Raw genomic sequence first — 10,344 nt, forward strand, 5'->3', positions numbered from 1 at the left:
GGTTTGAAAAGATTAAAGAACACCTAAATACCATTTCATGGGTGTATGACCCCAAGTAAAATGAAAAATTTTGCAAAAATATTTATGTCTTTGAGATGAAAAGATTGGAGAACACCCAAATGCCACTTTATGGATGTATGACCCCAAATGACTTGAAAAATTTTGAAAAACATTGATATTTTTTAAAAACATTCATGCAAATCCATTAGTTGTTGATGAAAAAGTTGACTTTTTGTCGAAAAAAAAATGAATACTTCTGAAGAAAAGATCCCCAAGATCAATCACAAGTACTCTACCATGTGTAAAGACATTAGTATGCTCTAAATCATGAAAGAAACCATAGGACAATGCAAAATATGCACTCTCGAAAATTGTAGTCAGCCATATGTAAAGGCTAGTCGGCCCCCTATAGCCAACGACTACATTTTCAAAAGAAGCAAAAGTCAACTGACCATCTGGTGTGGCTGGTCGACCACCTGAAGAAAGACTTCAATGCACACATGTAATTTGACATCCTTTCATGCTTTTTCCTTTGGAAACATGAAAGAAACATGTACCATGATCCTTAACATGCAATTTGGATGTAAGAAAGGGAAAAATCATGAAGTATGAATCAAAACATTTAAGAAAATATAAATATGTTTCAACATGCCAAACTTAATGTAATGCATGGAAATGAATGAAGTAAAGATTTTAACACTAACCTCTTTGAAGAAGAACTCTCAATAGATCAAGTAAAAAAACCCCTCACTTCAAAACACGCTCCCAAAATCTCCTTCAGAAGAAGAGAAGTATGATTTCTCCTTCTGTTTTTTTCCTTCTTCAAATGAAATCCCTCGTTCAACTCAATAATTCTCCTTGAAAATCCTCACTTTACCCCGTTTTTTATCTACTCTAAAGTCTTCCTGAGGATGCCCTTTTATAGACCTTCAATGGAGAGATGTAGAATCATTTTCGAATTTGAATTTGAAAATAACTACCAATAACCACTAGTAACTGCCACCCATTGACTACTTATATCAAAGTTTGACATGTGACATTGATAGGACATATAGTTAGTCCAAAATCTCTAGCCAATCATGTGAGGACATGTCAAAATATTGGATTTATCACAGGCTAGTCGACCACCTTGAGGAGCCGGTAGACCAGCTATAAGTTCTGGCTAATGGCTAGTTTTGGAGGGAAGGTCGGTCGACTGCCTTAAGGGACTAGTCAAACATCTAGTGCAATTTTGCTCTTTCTCTTCCTTTTCCTAGATTTTTGCATCCTCATTTGGTCAAAGTTTGTTTGGTTAAAAATTGACTATTGATAGCTGCCCTTCTTTTACTAACATTTTTTAATTAAAATGTTACGAGAAGATAAAGATGTCATTTTTTACCAAACTCGAACAAGAGGGATGTATTGATTGCTCTTTTATGACTTAACCATTACTTTAGCCAAAACACTTTTCATGAAATTTTCAAAACCATCAAAATTTATTATTGCTTTTTTGTTCTTCTCATATGCTCCATCAATATATCTTCAACATTCAAGTTTTGGGCATCATTAATGTTACTAAACATTTTGTAAATAGTGTGAAATTGGAATTTCAAATGATGAGGTTAGAGAAATGAAGGATTATTAGAAATTAAGGTTAAGGCAAAATTTGGTATGATGGAAAAATGACTGTCAATTGCTCTAACAAATAAGATATTCAAGTGTAAGAGAGCAACTTCTTCAAAATGATTGTCCATTCCTTTCAAAAATACCCTAGTTAAAGTCTTTAGAATTTCAAAGAGCATCTTTGCTGCCTCAATTTTAATTAAGTAAAACTTTCATCCAATTTTCTAAGTCTTTGAGTGAATTAAGCTTTGATTTCTATAGCCAATTGGCAAGCACGAAATTTTCATTGTAGACATCAATATTGTGATTGTTTGAACTGATTTCATCATTTGATTCAATAGGTTGCCCATGTATCCCACTTCCGAGGATCAAGTCCATTTGTAGTTCAAATGTTATTGGGATGGTGTCTTGTAACATCCCTTTTTTTTTTTTTTAACAATAATCACAACATTTTTTCCTCTCTTTTATTTTCTTTTTTTAAAAAAAAAAACTTTTTCTCTTTTTTCTTAGAATACCATCTCGCATAGATAATAATGAATTCACAATGAAATTGAAAACATATTGAGGTGAAAACTTGATTTTATTACTTGTCAAAAGGTTATTACAACATTTTTTATAGCAAAGCTCTAAGACTTAGATTCTTTTGTTACATCAAACTCCTCCAAATAATTATCTTTGCTATACAATGCCTTTGGTAGTGTAGATCCATCTTTGTTGATGTAGTTGTCGTCTTTGACCTCCTTTTTGGCTTGATCAAATAAAAACATCCTTGAAATCCTTTGCATTTTATTTTGATGAGATACTAGATATTTTCCTTCTTGAAAATCTTCCTTTTGTATCTTCTTTGTGCTTCAATCATTTTCAAAAGATCCTCTATGTATCTAATTTTTTATCTATTTCATTTAGACTAGACAAGATATTCTCATTACAATCAACAATAACTTCGGGTTCAAATAATGGTATAAAGAAATGGTAGATTATGAAAATAGAAGGAACTTGAAGGATAAGTTTGTTTACGACAATGACCTAATCTTTAACTATAAGTCAAACCAAAGATAGGTAAGCGATTAGAAAATCACTCATGCTTTAGAACATCCAATTGATGCCCCCATAGATCATTTGATGGCTTGCTTTAGAACAATCCAGTGAACTTCTCAAACTCAACTTCTTCTCCTGGCACAATCTCTAATCTATGTCTCATAACATGCAAAGACTTAGGAGCTTATAGCAAATATTTGAAATCTTTGGTCCAGACTCATACAAAGTTTCACCTTCTTATTCCAACAACTATTTAGCAGTTGTCATGTTGATCTCTATAACTCTTTAAGTTTTCATTACCAAAGATGAAGGCATTGTCTTTACTACATTGAGAAGACAATTTGGCTTAACTTAAATATTTTAAATTGCCCTAGTGTTCTCATGTCCCTACACAATAATCAAATGATCGTCATAAATGAACTTAAACTTTTGATGCAATGAATATGGCATTGCCCTGACTATTTGGATCTGTGGCCTAGCCAATAATAAAATGAAGGAAGGCTCAATTTCTAAGACTTTGAATTCAATTTTGAAGATACAGGCACCATTCTTGATGTTAATATTCATCTCTCCCATAACTCCCTGTGTGATTCTATCGAAAGCCTTAACTATTGTATCACTTTCACTTAGTGAGGATTTGTCTATTCCCAATTTCACTAGTGTTGAGCATGTACATATGTTAAGTGTTGAACCACTATTGTAACGCCCGAGAAAATGATATACTTGGGAAGGTAATAATAATAATAATAAAAAATTAAAATTAAGATTAAAATTAATTAAATTAAATATTTATTATTAATTTAATAATATAATATAATAATATATTAATATAATATGATATAATAATATTATAATAAAATATATTATATATATTCTGAAGGATCCTGAGATCCTTCAGGAAAGGGATTATAGAGAGCTCAGCTCTCTCTCCGTCTCTCACTCTCTCATTCCACTGTACGTCCTTCCCTCTCTCTTCAATTTCTTCTCTAGTACTCGGTCGATCGGAAAACAGAAGATACCCCTGGGTATCATTCTTCACCACCGTCAATTTAACTAGAGCGAATTTGTCGTAGGAGCAATGTAGGCCCCACTCCTAGGGTAAGGTAACTTCTCCCTCTTCCTTAATTTCTCCTTAAATCTTTAACTAAATCGATAATCGGGCACCACCATGAGGTCCTAGTCTCAGTCGTCGATATTTTGGCTAGAGCAAATTTTTAATTTGGGGGTCTTAGGCACCACTCCAAAAAAAGAGTGGGATTTAGGGAATTAAGCAAATTGGTTATTTTTGGAAGTTTAATTGTTTATTTGGAGTTTATGGACCTAAGAAATTTTAAAATAGTATTTTATTTGAGGTTAAATTGGTTGAACTAGGTTATTGAATTCAAGGTTCAGGTGAGTGCCGCAGGTATGATTTCAGGATCCCTGCATGCATAGTTCAGGAAACCAAGTAAGGGGAATAAATTATAACAGTATTTATTGAGAATTATTGACTAAGAAATAAATTATAACAGTATTTGTTGAGAATTATTGACTGAGAAATTATGTGAAAACGAAATATGATATTTTTCCTGAAATTATTATGATATAATTATCAGATAAAAATTGTGTGGCATATGAATTATACTAAGAACATGTTTGAATTGGGTTGTGTGATTTGTATGAAGGAAATGAGAATTTGATATAAATATATATACTGAAAGGTTTTGTATAGAGAGGATTTAAAAGAAACCCAGTGCTATGTATACACTGAGCTGAAATGAAATGAGAATTTTTTTTATTGAGAAACAATGAAAATAATATATGTATATGTATATTGAAGAGTTTTTTGAGAAATGACGAAAAGAGAAACATGGATATGTATATTGGAAAAATAATGAAATGCTTTATTGAGAAATGTTGAAATGTGTGAAATGATATATATATTAGTATGAGATGAAATGTGAATATTAAAAATGGGAATATTGTAATGTAAATTCCGCAATATGAATATTGAAATGTGGAAATTGAAATGTGATTTCTAAAATGTGAATAATAAATTGAGAATACTGATTGTAAATTCTGGGAAATGTGAACATTGTAAAGTACAAAAGCTGTAATGGGATCATTGAAATGTAAATGATGAAATGTCAATACCGCATAATGATTGCGGATATGTGGTAATGATAACCCTGATGGATGTTTATGGAAACTCTAATGATGGGTTGTGATATTGATCACGGTACCATTGCTAGTGGTGATAGTGCAACCACACGAACTCTTGGAGCGTGTGGCATGACAATCGACTAAGCCGTTTAGTAGAATTGTTGTGCCCCCTGAGTCCGGATCAGGGTTATAGGTCGGTCAGTCGTACTACAAACGCATGATATGTGATATGATATTTTGATCTAACCGGGTTGGCCAACTGTAGTTAGATCTAGCCTTCGAGCAGCACAACCCTGACCATGGGGGAAAGCATGGCATGGGAAAGAGATCATCAGGGCAACCATGAGTTACAGACGCAATATTGGTACTAGGAACCAAGGATACTCATGTATTGGATAGTAAAATGGATATGTGTGAGTTAATAACATAAATAATTAAGGAGAAGTAAAACTCTCCACATAAGGGCTTACTGAGTAAGGTGAGTGCTCTGATGAGTATCAGTTGTAGTCGAACCCGAGTTAAATGGGTAAGGTTACAAACTATATCAGAGCAAAGGGAAGCTGCATTTATGGGCGTGCAATCTTCGATATCCTCAAAAACTTTGCTAGTAAATATGGGTTGTGTAAGAATGAATTGAGAAATGGTTTTAAGGCTTATAATTCTAGTGTTTTATATCTATATTATTATAAGTATATATGTCAGTGTATTTTTTAAGATGAATTGATGATTTAAAAAGTAAAATATGTTAAAACTAAACTCATATTGCCACACACTCTAAATAATTTATTTCTTCTTACAGAGATGTGTCTCACCCAAATATCTAAATATTTCAGGAAATCGTGACCGAGCTAGTGATAGAGCTCTGAGATAGTAGGGAACTGGTACGCTAATAAACAAGGTGAGTGCTTTGAACTAGGGATGTGTGTTTCCCTTAGGATGTTTTGTTTTTGGGAAATAAGTTAAATACATATGTATATATGGATGATTTAGTACTCTAGGTAATTGTATTCTAGATAATATGTATATATTGACTTTCGCTGTTAGGTTTGTGCATATGAGATGACTGTTTACTCAGTACCCATTACGGGTCGGGTCATATGGAAATGACATTAGAGTTCTAGCGTGGCCGATGTTTGGCGATTAATATTTATTATTGGGAAAAAAATTGGCATGGAAAATTGGAGCGTCACAACTATCAACCAAGAGTTGTTGTATAATCTTTTGCTCATTCTTTACAGTTGTGTGTAAAAGATTCAAATGACCTCTTCTATATGGTGAAATTTCATCATCCGTGTAAGCAACCTTATTTACTAGCAACATGGCATTGATAGTATTTTCAAACTATTCAATCGATACCCTTTGAGGTATGTGAGTTTCCTTCAATACTTTCAGTAAAACATTTTTTGTGATTTTCTGAAGTAGTGAGTAAATTCAATAAGGAAATCTGAGCTAGAGTTTTATTCAATTACTCTACAATGTTGTAATCATTGATCTTAAGCTGTTGTAGGAACTTTTGAATTTCTTCTCATCATCTTCCTTTCTTTTCTTTGTTTTTGTTTCATTTTCTTTCTTTTCATTCACTTTCTCTTTTCCCTTCCTTCTTCTTTCCAACTCTTCTGGAGTGTAACAACGACCATTTCTTGTCATATCACCAATACTAGATAAATTAATCACTTCTAAAAACTCACTTGCTTTCACTACTTTTATTACATATTTCCAAGACACAACTCAGCTTGAGACATATGTAAATGGGTAAGTAGGAGATTTGAGAATCAAGGATTCTGTGTTGGATATGGATGATGGCTTATATTGAATGAATGTTGGTGTGAAGTTAATTGTAATGGAAAGTGTACAAGGTATGAACCAATTGATGCCTTGGATTTCACATATTTCAAAAGAATTGATGGATGTGCTACCATGATTTGGCTATGGATTTGTTTTTGTATTGGGATTAGAAGCATTATTGACTTGTTGGAATTTCAAGATAATGGCATCAATGAAATCTTGAATTTAATGCTTCAAGGATAAACAATTATCGGTAGCATGACCAAGCGCAATTATATGATATTCATGATTTTGATTTGGTTCATAGAATTTCATATTCTGCCCCAATTTCATGGGTACTAGCACAAACTTCCCCTGAGTTAGCAAGCAATGGTATAAGTCAACCAAAGGAATTAGAAAAGTGGTGAATTTTCTCCTTGGTCTCGAGTTAGGATTGGCTTGATTTGGTTGTGAGTTGATGAGAGATTGGGTAGCTTGAGTGGGATTTGGACTCCGTGCCTTACTGCCATGTTTTTAAAAGCTGCATTCACTTCACCTTCATTTTTATCCTTTGTAACAAAGATTTTCTTTCCAGAAACTTGTTCAATTGATTTCAAGGTGATGTACTCCACTTTCAATTCTTCCCCCGATAGACCCAACAATTGCAAAATTAGATAGACTTTGTGGAATCAATTTGTCCAAGTAGATGTGTTTCAATGTTCCTACAACGTGGTGACCATTTCGATATCCAATAGTGATGGATTAACTTGAGCAGCAGCCATTCTCCATCTTTGAGTAGATTCCTTGAAAGTTTCTGAGTTTTTCTTTTCCATATTCTAAAGGCTCATTTGGTTTATGGAAATCTCAATATTGAAATGGTATTGTTTTAAGAACAAATTGGCTATGTCCTACCATTTTTTAACTCAAATTTTGTCGAGTGAGGCAAACCATCTCAAAGTTGAACCAATCAAACTTTCATAAAATATATGAATCAACAGCTTCTGGTTCTTAGCATATAGATCCATCTTGCATGCATACATTTGAAGATGTATCTTAGGACATCTCGTTCAACTATACTTATCAAATTTAGGTACTTTTTCTTTCTTAGAAATGTCTACATTAGTAAGAAGACATAAATCTTCAAAATCTCCAACACTTCCATGTTGTATGTCTTGGATTGATCTTAATATTATTCTATATAAGTCATGTTATCTTTGTCTCTAGTTGAATGACTTTCCTCATCCTTGGATTTGGTGGATTTTGGTTCAAACTTTATCAATTCAATAGTTGCCCCTCGTCCAATTACGTTAATGAAAATAGGTTTTTGGGCTATTGGTGGTTAACTCCATCCACCACATGTGGCTTTCCTTTTATGAGTTGGACTAGATACGTTAGACTTTTCCAAAGTCCTAATCCTTTTATCCAATGGAGAATCTTTTCTTGCCACATTCTCCTTATTTTAACTTGGTTCTAGTAACCCCATGTTTTGTAACCAAGCTCTAGTAATGATTGGGTCATGAATAGTAAGATTTTTCTTCTTAGTGGATTTTTAATTGCTTTATGAAGATGTATGAATTAAGGTTTATAAAGAGAAAGCAAACATTCCACTAGGTAATGCATGAGTGACAAAAGGATAGAATCTAATAGCATAACTAGTGCAACATAGCAAATGTTTGACGTAAGTTAGGTTCAAGAACCTCTTTAATCAATTCAATTGGCATGTTATATCTTTTATTCAATAAAATTCTACAAAGGTGAAGAAAAAACACACGATGAATGATATGCCTATAGGGATAATGTCTATGGTTCTATGTGTTCTAGCATTCTTATTCAACATCAAATACTGAGTAAAAGTCTCTATCATATAACATAGGATGAAAATCATCTAGTGCATGGTAAAACTCTATACTGCATAACACTAAATATTTTCAAATTGTCTTCAAGGAAAACAAACGGCATGAAGGAATTTTTACAATGCCAACACGGGAGATAAGCCCCGCAAAGGTCCTACTACTTTGTCCTTCTCCTATTTCCTAGCTACAAGGTAAAGAGTCTAGGAATAGGAATTTTATGGTGTAGTGAAGTGTGTGAATTAAAGCACCCATTAAATGCAAATGCATGAACATGGCAAGAACATATACATCATGACATATCATAACATAACAACATACATACACAATACAAGAATAATAATAACAAAATTATACAGAGTCACAACCAACAATTACACAATCACACAAGAGGTAGATAAACTCTCAAATGTCCCATGCAAAGTCCCCAAATTTATTGACATTTGGTTTTTAGGCCTATTTGGGTTGCCAACAATTGGTGAACATATTTTATCTTTGAAAACAAAGTCACCACTTTATTTTATTTTTGAAAAGGCAAAATAAAGGAAAACCTTCTAAAAAAATTAGGTTTAGGAGTACAATTGGGCATAAGGAAGGTAACACTTTAAATTCCATTTTTGAGAATTCAAAGGGTTAGCACCCTCAAACACCCATTCCATCGAATCGTTGTCTGGTTTACCTTGTGTGTGTGTGTGCGTGTGCGTGTGTGCGTGTATGTGTGTGTGTTTGTGTACATCCCATTGAAATGATTTTTTGAAAGATCCAACCTTTGAAAAGGCTTTCATAAGACTTATGAAAATTCTACTACTTTGATACCTAACCAAAAATTAAACAAACAATACAAATAGCACACATAACATAAACATGCATACCGAACAAGCTAGAAATACAAGAGGATTTGAGTTTTTGCTAGTTATGATTGAATCTATGAAGTAGCTAGATTGCTTGCATATCCTCAAAAGAGGAATCAAGCCATTTATAGTTTAAGAAAATAATTTTCTTTTTGAAAAAGATATCAAACAATATGAATTATTTGTATGATTTTAGTTTCTTTGGGAGGAAAACTATAAATTCCAATTTTATTTTCTAGAAAATAGGCTTTTGATCTACTCAACCGCCACATCATGAACGGTCCATTAAAAGGGTAAATTTCTTAAATACAAATTTGGTTTATTTTTAGGGAAAACCATGAAAACCATTTGACAAGTGTGGATTTTTGGGAGGAGAACCACAAAACCCCCTTGACTATCAGTTTTAAAAGATTGGAGAACACCTCTCTTTATAGGTGTATGATCCCAAGTAAAATGAAAAATTTTGAAAAAACATTGATGTCTTTGAGATAAAAAGGTTGGAGAACACCCAAACACCACTTTATGGATGTATGACCAAAATGACTTGAAAACATTGGTGAAATGATCATAGAATTTGCTATGTCTTATGATTTTATTACGATGAAACTTGCTTTAAGAAGAAAGGAGAACACTTAATAACCTTCAAAAGTGGATAAAATAAAAGTCAAATAGATTTTTCCTTAACTAGGAGGGTAGATCGATTATCATGTAAGGATTGCAAATTAATCCTAGGTGAAAGCTTAACCACACAACATAGTATATATATATAAATGGAAGAAAAAGAATAAAATAAATCGGTGTAAGAGAACTAGATGATAGAACCTAAAGGGAGAAATATAATAAAATTTAAAGATAAAATGAAAAGAGATGGTCATTAAAATATAGAAGATAGTGTAGACACAAACACCCTTTAGAGTAGGATAGTTAACTCGAATAAAGGCAACAAAAGTAATGTTAGGTGAATCAAGAGGAAGATTCTCGAATAGTAAAGAAAGTTAGTGGTGGGATCAAGATGTCCAAAAATTTATAAATACCAAAAAAAAAAGGTATAAAACATGACAAAATGTAGAAACATCTAAAACTTTAAAAAGTATAAA

Source organism: Malania oleifera, chromosome 13, assembly GCF_029873635.1.
Source record: "Malania oleifera isolate guangnan ecotype guangnan chromosome 13, ASM2987363v1, whole genome shotgun sequence".
In the NCBI taxonomy this organism is placed as follows: Eukaryota; Viridiplantae; Streptophyta; class Magnoliopsida; order Santalales; family Ximeniaceae; genus Malania; species Malania oleifera.